Source organism: Heloderma suspectum, chromosome 12 (assembly GCF_057233095.1).
Source record: "Heloderma suspectum isolate Gila_16-S chromosome 12, 16-S_ref, whole genome shotgun sequence".
NCBI classification, from domain to species: domain Eukaryota; kingdom Metazoa; phylum Chordata; class Lepidosauria; order Squamata; family Helodermatidae; genus Heloderma; species Heloderma suspectum.
Window position 1 is genome coordinate 22,087,669 of NC_139469.1, and position 16,759 is coordinate 22,104,427.

General features: G+C 47.7%; 1 protein-coding gene across 2 annotated transcripts in view; it reads right to left on the reverse strand.

The window, feature by feature from the left end:
- Positions 1 to 11,497, reverse strand: part of NTN3 (netrin 3) — a 191,673-nt gene extending 180,176 nt beyond the window's left edge. For both annotated transcript variants that reach the window (XM_084818726.1, XM_084818727.1), the window contains exon 1: positions 11,122 to 11,497. The gene's annotated coding sequence lies outside the window, so the exon portion shown is untranslated. The remainder of the gene's footprint in view (positions 1 to 11,121) is intronic.
- Between the last annotated feature and the right edge of the window lie 5,262 nt (positions 11,498 to 16,759).

The following is a 16,759-nucleotide window of genomic DNA, read 5'->3' on the forward strand; positions in this document are numbered from 1 at the left end:
TCCCATCCTGGAAGGAAGCAATCTGGTTTCTAAAAGGACCTTGTTGCTCTTTTGCAAACTGCAGAGACGAGTGATGAAATCCATGTTTTGAATGTTTCAAACACACACACACCAAAACGTCATTTGGAAATCACAACACCGGACAGCGTATAAGGAGACGATGCAGCGCAGTGGTCAGCAATGGATTTCATCTGCGCTGGAGCACTCAGCTTCACATTGTGGCTGAGTGGCAGCCTAGAGTCTAATATCTAGACTATAATTTATGGAGAAAGCATGCATGTTTTAATCATCTTGGGCAAGAAAAGTGTCCAATGCTGGAAAACTTCCATAATCTCTAAATTCACAGAATACACCACTGCCAGCTCCAGAAGGGGCGGGGGGGGGGGGCAGAGCTTGGGCAGGATGTCCACAGTGGGATCCTCTCCTTGAAGAATATAGGAATTTGCCATGTCCCAAGACAGACCATTGCTCCATCTAGTTCAGTGGTGACTACATTGACTGGCAGCAGCTCTGTAGGTTTGGGACAGGAGTATGGTGGGACCATAGCTCAGTGGGTAGAGCCCCTGCTTTGCAGGCAGAAGGTCCCAGGTTTGATCCCCAGCATCTCCAAGTAGGGCTGGAAAAAATTTTTTCCTGAAACCCTGCCTGGAGAGCCACTAGCTACCAGTCAGTGTCAACAATACTGGGCTAGGTGGGACCAAGGCAGCTTCCTATGTTTCCTAGCCTTGACTGGAGACACCAGGGATTGAACTTGGGACCTTTTGCATTCAAATCATGCATTCTGCTTAGGGATGTCGGAGAAATCTGCAATGGAATCAAAGGAGTTTGGATTTCTGTGAATCTGACCCACAGATTCTGCAGCGGACTGGCTTTTCCCGAGTCGCACAGATTCTGTAGACTTGCAGACTGGGTGTTTCTTTTCACACTTTCTGGAATTTATGAAAATGTAGTCGTAGAAAAATAAGTAAAATAAAAAAACACTGGCCAGAAATGCGCATTTCCCCCCCATAGGCTAAAGCATGAAAATGTGCATTTTGCTAATATTACTGAAATTCAATAAGAATTCGTTGTTGTTTTTTTAAAGTGCATTGCAGGGGAGGGATTTGTGTATTTTTGCAAGTCCAAATTTGCTTGCACAAATTCAGGAAACTGGAAACAATCCCATTCTTCCCATGAGCACACGAGGCAGATGGAACAGATTTCACAAAATCCGTACATCCCTAATTCTGCTACTGAGTTATGGCCCTTTGCTTGCCCTCTTTCTCTGTGCTCAATCCACTCCGCAGGAGAGGGAAGCAGAAGCTATCCATCTCCATTCCTATCACTGCCAAGGAGGAGGAAGAGCAGGGCCTGGGGACCTCAAGGATTGCCCGGGGACCCCCAGCTGTAGCTGGAGAATTGACAGGTGCCCAACAATGTAGATCAACCAATGCCAGCACTGACATACGCGCCCCCTACTCACCACCTTCACTCCCCAACTGGAGTGGCCCTTTGCGCATTGCCCAGTGAGAGGACAAAAGAGAGCACAGGCTTGCATAAAGTGTGTCTATGTTCATGGATATCTATAGATGCAGACATAGAAATAGTACAGCTCTTTAAACAGAAATACAAGACATCTCGCCATAATATGGGGGACGGAGATGACGTAGCCTGTGTGCCTGGCTGCTGCTCAGTCTGCTGTCCGGGTGCTAAATGCTGAAGGGCATTGAAATGCTTCAAGGCTCCTGCTCTCTCCCTACAGATAAAGGTCCTTTATCTTCCATCCAGACTTGGACTGGACATCCCCTCCAAAAGGAGGAAGCCTTTAAATAGAGGGGTGTCCTCAGGCAGCTCTTCAAATAGAGGATTGTCCTCTGCAAAGAAGGACTCTTGGCCACCCTATTTCCCACTTGACCGGCTTTTCCCACCTACCTCTGGTCTCCCAAAGCAACATTCAGCTTCAGGCCCCAAGAGCAGATGAGGAATGCCTGGAGCTGCATTTGCAATGGGATGGGTTGAGCAGAGAGGAAACGCATCTCCGGAGCACTGCCTCATCCCCCTACGTTATTCCAAAGCCAGTCCCTACAGGGCAGGAGTTCTACCTTGTCTCTCCCCTTCCCAAAGCCAACTCGGCTTGAGGGAGGTGCAGCATAGAAAACACATCATGACCTCTCTCTCCCCTCGTTTCCCCAGTCTAGGTGCTGACTTTGAGGGGAGGCAATGCGCCAGAGTTGCATTGCCTCCCTCTACCTTCTGTCAGATTGCTTTCTTGAATAATGTTTCTTGCTCAAACTCTACTGCTGACAACACTGGAATAGAATGTGGCACAAAGTCTTCTGAGCTGGCTTTTAACTAGGGATGTACAAATCCCTTACCTGGCTCCACGCCGGGGCATCCGCGGTGGGGTGGAGTCACTCCATCCCTCCCCCCGGAATCCTCCATGGCCGGCTCCACTCCACTGCGGCTCCACGGGGCCGGCCGCAGCCAGAGTTCCGGTCGCGACCAGGCTGCTGCGGCCGCAAATGGCGGCTGTCATAGCGGCCACCATTTGCGTCCTTGCAAGCAGCCGTGATAGGCTACGTAAGTATTTACGTAGCCTATCACAGCAAAGAGCAGGGACATAAATGGCATAGCTCTTTGCCGTGATAGGCTATGTAAATACTTACGTGGCCTATCACAGCTGCAAGAACGCAAATGGCGGCCACAGCTGCGGCTGGCCGGGAGACCAAGTGGAGCCACTGCCGCTGCCGCCAGAGCCACCGCCGCCGCCGCATCCACCCCAGGTAAGTTCCGTCCTGGTGGGATTCCGCGGGGTGGTGGGGGGCAGGAGGCCATTCCGCCACGGATTCCGGGTGGAATTCTAAAGAATCTGGCCTCACTGGAATCCGTGGCAGAATTCTCTGACATCCCTACTTTTAACACACACACACACACACACACACACACACACACACACAGAGAGAGAGAGAGAGAGAGATTCTAGCAGCTTTAATGTCCCATCAGTTCCTGATATATTGCTTTCCTCTCAAAATCTTCAAAACCATTTTCTGAGGCCACTGACCCATAAAACCCTGAAGATGTCTTCCCCCAAAGGCCTACACAGGTCAAGGCATGTTTCCACAAACCTTGCACCTGCTCAAGGTTCTCAGCCACCTTGCTTTATGTGCATACATGAGTCCCTTTTCATTACCAGTGACTTTTATTTGTTCCAGGGCTCAGCCCTTGGATCCCATTTCAGATGTCCAACTAAAGACTAAAGTATCTCTGAACATGTATAGAGTGCCTTTCTCCCATCGCCATATAACTACAGCATCATGGATTAGAGGATGGGCTTCCAGGTCAGATTATGTGGTTGCCAAATTACTCTGAGTCCCAGAACCCGTTTTTCCCTGAAGCCATTCTGCACTGCTGATAAGCATAAAGCCCACTGGCTCCCTCTGTTTTATGAAAGCAACACTGCAGATCCCAAATCTGCCTTCAAGGTAACAGGAACAACCTTTTCAACAGGTTCAGTGTCTGTGCCAGTGGAAGCTGGTAGCTCCGATGTCAGTGGAGTAGTGAATCCGCTCCGGGTTTCCATCAGAACCAGTCAAAACAGAGCTATCCAAGGTGCTTTGCTTTGCAAAGACTGGTTCTGACTGAAACCCAGAGTGGATTCACCACCCCACTGACATCAGAACCAGTAGCCTCCACTGGCCTGTGCTGATCTCTGTATGCCAATTCCTTATCCTCCTTTAGTAATTCTTTAACTCTATTGTCATCCAACGGTCCAACTGCCTCCCTGCTCCTGATGTGTTTTTTAAAAGGAAATTATTATTGGTCTTAATGCGCTCCTCAAAATCCTTTTTTTTTTTGCATCCCTTAATTGGGCCTGTACACACAACACGCTAACCCACACTCAGTGGTTGAGTGTGGGTGGTTGTTGAACTGTGGGTTGTTTGTTGAACCATTGTTAGCGTGTTAACCACCCTGAACAACCCGACAACAAACCATGGGCTCTCAAGACAGCTTGTTCAAGAAAAAATAAGCCACACTGCATGGTTAACAAGCCACCTTGCACAAAATATCCTGGGTTCAGACAACACGCTAACCCACAGTTCAACGAACAATGCACACTCAACCACCGAGTGTGGGTTAGCATGTTGTGAGAATCCAGTCATTGTCTGCTTGCCCTGGCAAAACTGAGAGAGCCACTTCCCAGCTGAGACAAGCAGGTTGCTGCTGTGAAGCAGATTGACACAAGTCTGCAGATATGCAATGAATGCCATTCACACAGGGAGAAGAGAGGTGATGTTAAACTGCTGCTGTTACTGGCCATCGGCGTGCAAAGGGAATACTCCAAAGAGGGTTCCTGTTTTAATGCATGTAAAAAAAAAAAAAAAAAGACAGCCATGCAGGTCCATGCGGGGGGTGAGAAAAAATCCAAAATCTACCGTTAGGAAGTGCCTTTGTTAGGACCAGCCGAGTTGCCACAAAAAAAGTGTGCAGCCTTTTGAGCTCTCCAGCACTCATCATCAGGCTAGATGGTACAAAAAGGGGTATCAGAAACTGGAGCTGGGCTTCCAATTGATCTAGCATATACTGGAGAAACACCCTCGAAAGCAGCCTTCCCAACCTAGTGCCCTCCAGATTTGACAGACTGCAACTTCCACCCTCCCCCACCATCAGCTCTGGTGGCTGGGAATGATGGGAATCATGGTCCAACACATCTGGAGGGTGACAGGTTGGTGAAGGGTGCTCTAAAGAGACCCTCCTCCAGAGCTGCACGGCTTTATGCTGACAACCAAATCGTTGATTTGTGAAAAGATTGGCTGTATGGGATGGGTTGAGCTAAGATGCTGCCAGACTCTTTAATCTGGAAAGCCTGCCCATAATCCAAAGTGCATTGAAGGTTAGTCTGCTGTTGTTCTTTGGTGGGAGAAATGCACTCAGCACACACTCAGAAACCCCCTAGGTTTGCAATTACTTCTTCACAAGCCTTTCCAACCTCACATGCTCCAAGGCTGAACCCTGGCTCAAATGAAACCTTGCTGACTAGGACCATTTCCAGTTCTGTCTCAAGTAGGGATGTTGTGGGAGCCTGAGAGGGGGATGGAGTCTGGTGGAACCCCCGCCCCCCGCTCGGTCTCCCGGACCCCACTTGCCAAACCACCGTACACTTACCAGGCCCGTTTGCCAAGCACCGTGTGCTCTTCGAGCGCCTAGCAGCCGCCTGTCCCCTCACTGAGCCGCCATTTTGAAAAAAAAAAGTGGCTTGGGTTTTTCTGTAAAAGTAGTGCTGTGTAAATGGCGGCCGTAAAGAGGTCATTCATGCAACATCTCAGGCGTAAATTTACTAGAAGCTTTGCTGCTTTGTGTTTCCTGCTTTGTGTTTGCTGAGTGAAGCTTTACTGCTTTGTGTTTGCTGAGTGACGCTTTGCTGCTTTGTGTTTGATAAGTGAAGTGTTTGCTGCTTGCTTAGTGTCTGCACTGGCACACTGCCACCTGAGCTAGGGGTGTTGAGAAGCTTTCAGCTCCGGGCCAAGTTCAATTCTGGAGAAGCTCTCAGGTGGTGGGTGGGTTTGAAGGCAAAGGGGCGGGTCAAAGGCCAAAAGGACGCACCCAAAAATGCAAGCAAATTTTAGCTTGAAGCTCTTACTGCAGGTAAATAATTATCAGGAGAAGCATTTCAACCTTTTAGAATGGGGAAAACCTGGGAGTAAACCTGGAAAACCACCAAATGGTCAGCCATCGTGGGAAGGGGTGGATCCAGGTGAAGAGTGTGGGGCCATCTGGGAAACTCTGGAGGGCTGGATTGGGATCCCAACAGGGCTGGAATTGGCCCACGGGCCTAAGATTCAACACCCCCAACCTAAGCAGTCCTTAGCTGTTCCTTGTCCCAACCCAGCAAGCTTCTACTAACTCTGCAAGCTTTCCTTCTATTGCTGTGTGTGCAGAACGTATGGGTTTCCACCTCCCACAATCCCTGGACCGTGTTCTGCCCCCTTTTTAGGGGCTGAGTTTGTGCCTTTGACTTTTTCTCTTAAACTGAGCCAGATCTGCACACAGCCAGACATCTTTGTGTTCTTGACAGATATTGGTAGAAAGATGCACAATCTGAAGGGGAAAGGAAACAGGGATGAAACTTTGCAAGGAGGGTCTCTGTTAATGAGAATGTAAAACGAAGTCCTTCTCCCAGTATGAACCTACCCATACCATACACAACAATCATCATGAGGCCATTCTCCAAGTGCCTCTTCCGAGGGAGGTTTGGAGGATGGTGACAAGGGAGAGGGCCTTCTCGGTTGTGGCCCCTCACTTATGGAATGCTTTCCCCAGTGAGGTCGACCTGGCACCAACATTGTCAACTTTTTGGTGCCAGTTAAGACCTTCCTCTACTCCCAGGTAATTGACAGCCTATGATGGGGTTTTTAACAGGTCTTGGGAATTCTTTTGTCTATCATTAAAATTGTTTATATTTTTGTATATAAATAGTTGTTTAGATATTATGTTTGTATATTGTATTTGTAAGGCTTTCATCTTTGTAAACCACCCAGAGAGCTTTGGCTATTGGGTGATACAGAAGTGGAATGAATGAATGAAATACACCAAGTCCTTGGGCAGATCATGTGGATTTCAGGGCACATGCAAAAATGTGCAGATTCCCCACAAAATGTGCATTTTCACACTTTAGCCTATGGAGGAAATGTGCATTTTTTGGCCTTTTTATTTTGCGTATTTTTCTACAACAAAATTTGCACAAAAGTCAGGAAAGTTAGAAAATCGGCCCGCAAGGCCATGGAATCTGCCTGACAGAGGAAAAGCCGGTCTGCTGTGGAATACACGGGTCGGATTAATGAAAATCCAAACTCATTTGGTTGTGTTGCAGATTTCTCCCACATCCCTAGTCCCAGGTTCTATTCCCAGCCCCTCCAGGAAAGGCTCCTTCTTAAAACCCTGGGGAGGCATTACCAGTCAGTGTCAACAGTGCTGAGGTTGATGGACCATAGCCTGAATCCAGGTATAAAGCAGCTTTTTACGTCCCTGCCTTTACCTCCCATGAATGCCTTGTTTGCACTGCATTTGCGTGATCTGCTAACCTTGTCATTCTTTGGGGGTCAGCTACTTCTCTGAGGCAAATTCCATGATGGGGATTCATTAGGAAGGGGATCAAGAATAAGACTGGAAGGAAATCAAGAATCCCCAACAAGAATCCCCAATCAAGAATCCCCAACAAGAATCAAGAATCCCCAATAAATCTGGAAGGGAATCAAGAATAAGACTGGAAGGAAATCAAGAATCCCCAACAAGAATCAAGAATCCCCAATAAAACTGGAAGGGAATCAAGAATCCCCAACAAGAATCCCCAATCAAGAATCCCCAACAAGAATCAAGAATCCCCAATAAAACTGGAAGGGAATCAAGGATAAGACTGTTCCTATCATAATGTCTTTACACAAATTGGTCCTGCAACCACACTTGGAAGCCCGGGTATGGTTCTTGTCAGTGGAGCTGAAAAACGCTATTGTAGAGCTGGAAAAGGAGAAGAAAGGGGGTTCTAAAATGAATAATGGGGTGGAGGAACTCCCCTATGAGGAAAGGTGATGGCTGCAGCTTTTTCACTTAGTAAGCTAAAGGGCGTAAGTTGGAGCAAGGGGGACATGAATAAGTGCACATGGAATAAGTGTGGAATAAGTGCACATGGTGTGGAATAAGTGGGCAGGGGGACATTTTTTCTCCCGCTTTCATAATACTAAACCTGGAGTCATCTAATGAAGCTGAGTGGTGGGGGATTCAGGACAGATAAAAGGCAGTACTTCTTCACACAGCGCATAGTTAAACCATGGATTTCACTACCACAAGACGTAGTGATGGCAGCCAACTTGGATGGCTTTAAAAGGAGGTTAGACAAATTCAGGGAGGAGATGGCTGTCAATGGCTACTAGTCCTGATGGCTATATGCAACCTCCAGTATCAGGGGCAGTATGCAGTTTCTGGCGAACATGGGTGGGAGGGTGCTATTGCACTCAAGTCCTGCTTGTGGGCTTCCCATAGGTATCTGTTTGGCCACCCTGTAAACGGTGGACTAGCTTGGCCTTTTGTCTTGATCCAGCATGGCTCTTCTTATGTCTAGAAGTTACATCTCAAAATGGGCTGGCTGGTGCATGCATTTTGCCTGCAATGCACGTGAATGAAATATGTGCACACTGGACTACATTAAGGCGCTTGTCTACCCCACCATTTCACGTGCTGGGGAGGCTCATTTCCAGCTGCTAATAAGCAGACTGTAGCATGGGACAATTAATATTTCTTCTAGCATCTCTTTAACCTCAAAACCACCTTCTCTTTTAAAATCATACAGGACAGACAGAATAACTATGCAGAGGGATGCGGGATACAGAAGGTGGAGTGAATGCAGTGTGTAATGCAAAGGGAGGCTCAGCTAGCAATAATCCTTGGTATGGGAAGCAAGCTGTTTGCCAGAAGCATGTCTCTGTTTTCATCAGCAAAATGTTGGTGGCTATCAGGGCAGCCCTACCGTTAGACAGAGTGAGGCAGCTGCCTCCGGCAGCAGATTGTAAGTGTCATGACTGGGCAGCAAATAGTTATTTAATTTGTTGTTTTGTGTTTTTACTGCCAGGGATGGAGGGGGGAGCATTTGTGGGATTTTCTTCCTCATGTGCCAGAATAACTTGCCAGGTATCCTTCACCTTGACTTCAGTGGGTGAGAGGCAGCATTTGCTACTCTGCTTCTGGCAACAGCAAAAAAGGGGTTTGGGGCTGGGCCTGTTGGGTGTATGTGCTTAGTGCTTTCTGGAAAAACATAAGAGAGGGATCAGGTGTGTGGGTCCCAAATGTTGCCAAGACACATCTATCCACTGAGAATGCTGACTATGCGCACACCCATTAAATGAAAATTATGGAAGAAGGAGCAGGACACGCAGCTGGATGGAAAGAGTTCAGAAACTTCTGTTGAAATGAAATGTTAGAACTAGGAGCCTATTCGCACATGACAGTTCTCCTACACAAGTACATCACTTTTGTGTGCAGGAAAAAATGCACACATATCACACACACATGCCCATGTGCAATGAATGCACACACATCCATTTTGCCATATTACAAGGAACCATTTTTTCTGTTTAAAGCACATTCACATAGATGTCACACACAGCTTGCCAGATGCCATAATAAAAAGGTAAAGGTGTCCCCAACCAGTCGTGTCCGACTCTAGGGTGTGGTGCTCATCTCCATTTCTAAGCTGAAGAGCCAGCGCTTCCGTGGTCATGTGGCCGGCATGACTGAACACCGAGGTGCACAGAACGCTGTTACCTTTCAGATGGCATCTATTAGATGGCAATGCCATCTTATGGCATTGGCTTATGAACTGCGCAAATCCTTAAAATGAATATATATTCAAGACAGCTAAGCAAAACAGATCAGTGGGTGTGTGGAACACCCTTACAGCACAATCTTTTGCAGAAGTCACCTCCCACTGTGTTCTATGGGACCTAACTCTCAGGCAATTGTGCTTAGGGAAGCAGGTTTTGCCTTTATATGCGAACGGTCTTCTCTCCCCTTTTTTTAAAGGGACTATGTCTTCAGAAAATGCCTTATTTTACATCAAAATATATATGTTAGAAATCTCTTATTAAATCAGTACTTTGCTTCATCTGGAAAGGAAGAGGCTCAAAAGAGTTAAGCAGCACAGGGAAAGAAGGAAAGAAGGATACCAAACCCAGTCGCCATTGGTCAAAATATGATTAAGGAATCCAGGAAGCATGTTCCAGACATTAGGATCTGCATGTACATTTTTGGGGGAAGAGGGCTGCTCCAGGTTGCTCTGCAATGCACCCAGTCGGCAGGAAAGAGGCAAATTTCCACACAGAGCTCTGGATAAAGAAATAGTGCTCGAGAGCAAGCATACAAGAAAGGATGCTATAGGGTTGAAATACCTATTCTACTGGAAAAATGGGGATGGCTGTTGTTCGGAGCAAAGGGGCACCTCTTTGGCGCAGAGATCCACCAGGGAAGAAATGGATGGTGCTTGCGCAAAAAAAATTCACCTGTGCTCTCATGCAAGCCCCATTCATCTCAGTGGAGCGAGCAAGCACAGGAGACATCCCCCGCTGGATTGATGACATCATGTTCCTTTATTTCAGAAGTGTGACGTCAGGGATGACCTTCTCAAAGACATCTGGCATCCCTGCTACAAATCCCACACGTGCAATCAAAAATGGACCACGCAGGTGCAAAACGGTGTGCATGCGCCTACATGTACCATCCTCAAGACCTCCGCTCAGGATTTTGTCTCTAAAGTCCATATTCTGAAAACTACGCCCTGCCAGTCTCAGACCTCAAGCATCTCCTGTGCCCACTTGCAGCTGTTGAAAGCAGAGCATGACTCCTAGCACACACCCCCTTCACCCACTGGATCCATTATTTTGAACACACCCACCTCTTATTGCCACTTCCTTCCCTCTTCTGCCCAGTTTCATTTCAGAAGAAGCAGTCCAAGGTGTTGCTATAACCATGTTGAGTGCCCTAGCTCTTTCATATAAAAAAATTGCCCATCAAACTGAGCAGCAGAGCAGTTATTTTAGAAGACAAAGTACTTAAAGGTGCCAAGTTGTTATATAATACTAACTCTCTCTCTCTCACACACACACACACACCCTGGAGGCAACCTTAAGAGTTAGTAAGGACAAGATTGATCAGATGGAAAGTGTTTAAAAAGTTCCGTCCCTTTCTTGAAATTCCAAGGTGAAGTTATGAAAGGATTAAACAGGAAATAAAAAGGAAAGGGGGGGGAGAGAGAGAGAGCCAAAAAAAAAAGATGGAAAGGAAAGGTTAAAAACACACACATACGCACACACGCAACACACACACGCACAACCCTATTAAATAGTATTTAACTTGGACAGCGTAGAATTAGCAGAGAGGGTGTGCGTAAAAGCAGATTCTTAATCCATGCAGTAAGCAAATAAAAAGAGAGAGTGCTTTTTCCGCTTCCATATAAACAAGCTTAAAAATACTGTCAAGAGTTGGAGAGAAAATGTGTGTGGGGGGGGGGGGAGTGGCACAAGATTCCCCATCTCCATAAAACACTGAATATTCAAGGGGGGGCGGTGGGGATGAACCAAGGAAGGGGGGGCAACTTACTGCGACAAGAAGAACAGGTACAAGTTCCACTTCAGAGATCCAGCCGGGAGATGTCAAAGGAGCGTAAATTCCAGACACCCGAATCGCCTTGGCTAAAGACAGGAAAATAAGACTTTGCAACTCTGGACAGACAGAGGGAAAGAGAGAGCGGGGGAGAGAGAGAGAGAGAGAGCGTGGGGGGGGGGAGAGGGAGAGCAATCTGCTGGTGTAGCTGGTTGCAAAAAAAATAAAAATTAAACAGAAGGGGAAGTAAGCGAACCACCCCCTTCCACACACAAAAAGTCAAACGTGGTTGGTGCTGCGACCCCGTAGAGTGAATCTCAGTGCCGCACAGGGTTCCCTGAGCTATTCCACTCTTTTCTCTCTCCCCTGAACTGCCCAATGAAGAGCTGCTTCTCTGGGAGGGACCGGCGCGGGGGGGGGGGGGGAGAGAGAGAGAGAGAGAAATGCAACAGTGGAGAAACTGAGCCCCGGCGGCCCGCCTTTAAATGGAGTAAAAAGGTTTCAATAAATCCAAGGGTTGAAAAGAAGGGGGGGGGGGGACGTCAACTCCCTGAGGAAATCAGAAGCAGATTTCAAGACATTTAATCACATACAGGGAGGTGTGTGTATGTGTGAGGGTGAAAGCTATGCCATGCCTTGCTGGGTTATTTGCCTCGCTCGCTCGCTCGCTCGCTCGCTCTTCTCCACCCTGGCTCTCCTCTCCCTTTTCTGCACTCTTTCAAAGGGAGCCCCCTTCAGCCAGGGCTGGCGCTCCCCCCCCCAACCCCCGAAAGAAGAAGGTAGAAGAAGAGAAGAGGGAGCAGGGAAGGGAGAAAAAAGAAGGGGGACCCCCTCCCCGAGAATTGGGGGACACGACGAGGACAGGAAGAGGGGGAGAACGTAGAAAAGAGGGGGCAAAAATTAAACGATGCTAGCAAGGAGTTCAGAGGGATGGAGAAAGGAATCTGGAAATTAAAACGAGTTCCCAGGGGAAAGTGAATTCAAGAGCTGGGTCGGGGGCTGGGGGGGACCTTGTCAGGCACTGCTGGACTTCCAGCTTTTTGGAAAGGCAGAGAAGAGGTGAAGACAGGAAACTTTTTTCTTTCTTTTTCGTTTTTTGGCTTCACAGGCTGTTGGGTTCTTGGAGGTTCTAGGAAATTGAAAAAGGAGGGGCCAAGCGGGGGGAGTTTCGCCTCCAGCTAACGCCGGGGTCGATAGGTAAGGAGGGGAAATGCCAGCTCTGTGGAGAGGAGGAGGGAGAGAGAAAGATAGGGCAGAATTCCCCAAAAAGTGGTGAGGGGGAGGGGCAACTGTCATTCCCTCTGTCAGACGCACAACGTCACACCTGAGACATTGGCATCCCAGCCGGCACAGCAACAACAAAAGCAAGAATTATTATTATTATTATTATTATTATTATTATTATTATTATCTTACAAGAGTTTTATAAGTGTTCCAGATGCTTTACAGTAATCGTCCCATTTCTCTTCCTCCTCATAAGAGCAGTGTACAGTTTAGTCATTCATGCCCCCACTTTACAGACAGGCAAACTGAGGCTGAAAGGATGAATCTTGCCCAAGGCCACCCAGAGCACTGGGAAGTTGGAAGGCCAGATCTCCATGGGTCAAAGCTCCTGTCCTTCGTTGACTAAACCCACACTGAATTTATTGCTCATCTCAATCCCGTTCTCAGCACCGCATCCCTCTAGCTTTGCAACAAAGCAACATCAACATGTGGCCAACAAATCACTCCAGGATGCTCACTGCAACTCCACCATCCCAAGGAATGCAGCTAAGTTCTAACATCCGACCCATGCGCAGCAATGGTCAGTCGTGGTTGCGCAAACGCTCAGGAGTCACCCACACAAGTAGCACCAGATGTGAACAAGGCACAACTGCATTTTTTAGGGGGGAAATCCAAAGGCAGAAAGAAAAGGCAGTGGGAGAATACACATTTTAAAAACATAAATAGTCAAGAAATTAATATGCCTCCCTATTCCAATTCGGTGGCAAACAAGCTCCTCCTTATATGCACATCTGTAAAAGGGTATCGGCACGGCAGCTTCCCGAATTTCTAGTTTAATGCTGTATCAAACCCAGGAGCTTACGAAATAGCAGCCCCAGAACCTATTTTAAGTAGAACTGAACAGAAATGTCTCCAAAGATGTTTTTCTGAGATTTTTCTTTTTCTCCTTCCCTATAAAAAAGGGAGACTAGTTGGCAGAATTTCCTCCAGATATTCTCCACCAATTTTTCTTGTGGCAGCAACTATTCTCTCCCTCTCTCCCCCCCCCCCATACCACAGAACACCACTAGGCCTGGGGCACTGTGGGGGATGCAAGATGGGAGACACTCTGCCGATGGAGTTCCCATTGATGCCGCTTGCAGAGGCAGGACACACTAATGCAAACACTTTAGGGAAAAGGGAAGATGATGTGTTACAGCCACTGCTGATGGTGGGCTCCACTCCTGAGAAACTGTTGGAGAATTTCTCCTCCCCCTGGAGAATTTTGGTGAAATCATGCCCTCCTCCCACCCAGTTTCTTTGCCCACAGTTAAGATAGGAGAATTTTGAGATGCTGTTTGTGCACAGCTCCAATTGTAAGTGGCAGAGATCAGCAGTGCAACACAGGCAGAAAACCCACCATTGGAAGGTGTGCTCAATGCCTCTAGGTCACCGTTGACTAACCACACACAGCTCTTAGTCATCTAATGTTAGTGAGAACTAGGGATGTATGAAAGTCACTTACCTTTTCGATGGGGTGATTCGTGGTGGGGGGGAGGCACTCCGCACCTCCCCCTGAAATCCTAATCCGGCCAGCTCCGCTCCGCGGAAATTCCACAGTGCCGCCGGCCGGGGCCACCCGCAGCCAGACATCCGGCCACTGGGCAGCCTGCAGGGGAAAAAAAAAACAGCATATGCAAATGGCGGCTATGGCAGCCGCCATTTGCGTTCCCTTTTTTTCGCCGTTTTAGCCTACGTAAATATTTATGTAAGCTATTACGGCGGGGGAGGGGAGGAACGCAAATCGCGCCCACTACGCTATTTGTGTTCCCCTTTTTTTCACTGTAATAGCTTACGTAAATATTTACATAGGCTAAAACAGCGAAAAAAAGGGAACGCAAATGGCGGCCGCCGTAGCCGCCATTTGCGTACGCTGTTGGGTTTTTTTAGCTTGCTGTGGTAGGCTACATAAGTATTCACTATCACGGCCTCTGCAGGGACGCAAATGGCATCCCTGCATTAGCCGTGATAGGCTACGTAATTATTTACGTAGCCTATCACAGCTATTATGAGGAAGCGAATGGCGGCCGCAGCACGGCCGCCATTCGCAAGTCAGCATGGACGGCAGCAGGTAAGTGCTCCATTTTGCACGCCTTTCGTGGGGGGGGGCGGGGGCTTTGTTCCGCCATGGATTTCGGGGGGCTGAATGCCCTGGCATTCGGCGTCACCGAGATCCATGGCGGAATTCTCTGACATCCCTAGTAAGAACTAAGAACGTAAGAAGAGCCCTGCTGGATCAGACCAAGGGTTCATCTAGTCCAGCATTCTGCTCACACAGTGGCCAACCAGCTGTTGACTGGGAACCCACAAGCAGGACATGAATGCAACAGCACTTTCCCACCCACGTTCCCCAGCAACTGGTGTCCATAGGCATACTGCCTCTGATACTGGAGGTAGCACAGAGCCATCAGGACTAGTAGGCATTGATAGCCTTCTCTTCAGGAATTTGTCTAACCCCCTTTTCAAGCCATCCAAATTGGTGGCCGTCACTACATCTTGTGGTAGCGAAGTCCACAGTTTAACTATGTGCTGTGTGAAGAAGTCCTTCCTTTGATCTGGCCCGAATCTCCCGCCAATCACCTTCATGGGACGAGCCCACTGGGTTAGTATTATGAGAGAGAGAGAGAGAGAGAGAGAGAGGGAGAAAAATATGGATAGGCCTTCCAAGGACAGAGAGCAGGCTTTCGAGGCTGGCTTAAGTTGCTGTTCCAGAAAACTGTGCTGCACACAGCTCAGCGTATGGAAATTGTTCCCAGAAGATGATAAGAGTTGGATCACAACTCCCATCATCCCCAGCCAGCATAGCTGTAGTGCAGCCAGTTGTAGTCCAACATGGCTTCTTGCTGGGGATGTGTAGCCGTGTGTAGTCAAACACAGCCGGAGGGAGTCTGGTTGGTGCTCTACCACTGAGTTACAGCCACATAGTTATGGCCTACATTCACCGACATGGGCATATCGCCCTGTTCTTGCAGGGCACAAGTTCACATTGCCTTCAGCTTTTTTCTTTTGAAAACAGTAAAAAAGACAAAACCCAGCCTTTTCCCCTCATGTCTTTTCCTTCCTGGTTGCTACTGCCTGATCCCTAGGCAAAACCACACTGCCCAAAAGTAATACCTATTTGCGACCAAGAAGAAACCTCTGAGGAGCTTTGCATGGAGTGTTGAATTAAGATGTTTTAAGACTCTGAGGGTCATTTCATCTTGGATTTGGCGTCACACGACCTCTGTGGGTTCCCCCATGCACCCCCCAGCTGGTGAGATGGGCAGTATTCCCTCGTGCACCCCTGGTGAGATGGGCAGCTGGGGGGTGCGCGAGGGAATACTGCCCATCTTACCAGGCTGAAGTGAGCTGGGCATCTGTCATCCACTCAAAATTCAATCAAAGACACAGATCTTGTAGTTTCTATTTGGCCCTTCTATAGTCATGCTATACGATCAGCAACGGTGTGATAGTAAATGTTGAAGTGCAGGCACTTATCATGATGGTCCCCATAGCCACGCCTGCGGGGACAGTCCAAAAACAGAGACAGCTGGGTGGATCCATATCAACAAACCAGATCTAGCACTTTTCATCCCCACCAGGAGCAGGTCTTTTGTAAAGTTAATGGTCTTTACTGCCCAGTCAAGACCAAACCACCCCAAAATACTTTGCATTACAACAGGGCTAACTCACAACTATATGTTGTTGCTGGGGAAATCCATTTTTCTCCCCCCTCCACCTCCACCCCACTCTTCAGTTACTGTGAGGAGTGCAGCTAAGTTAGGCGGGAAGACTGAAGGGGGTGGCGAATGATGTCATCATCACAGAGAGTTTTGGCTATTGGGAGGTTTAGAAATGTAATAAAATAATTTAATACATTTCTGTACTGCCAAATATCAGAAGCACTCTGGGCGGGTCACAAGAATTAAAAAGATAAAATTCACAGCATCAGAATTTAAATATGCAACATTTAAGAACAATTTAAATAGCTAAAAACAATTTCAATACAATACTAGACCTGTTCAAACAGCTGGCATAAATGCCCCATCATATGCCATTAAATGCCTGGAAGTAGAGGACAGTCTTAACCTGGTGCCAAAAAGATGACAGCGTTGGCACCAGGCAGGCTTCAAAAATCAGGAGGCCACCACTGAAAAGGCCCTGTCCCTAAATAAATAAAATCCCTGCTAATCATAAAGTCTGGGTGTTTCATCCCCTGTGAGCCCTGAGTCCATTACACCACTGACACTCAGCATCTGGAATCAGCAGCCTAATGTTCACTTCTTCACACCATACACAGCTACAGGATGTTACAGTGGCCACTAACATAAACAAGATTTTTAAAAGGATTACACATTTCCTACCAATGACTATTAGGAGAGCTAGGAATGGG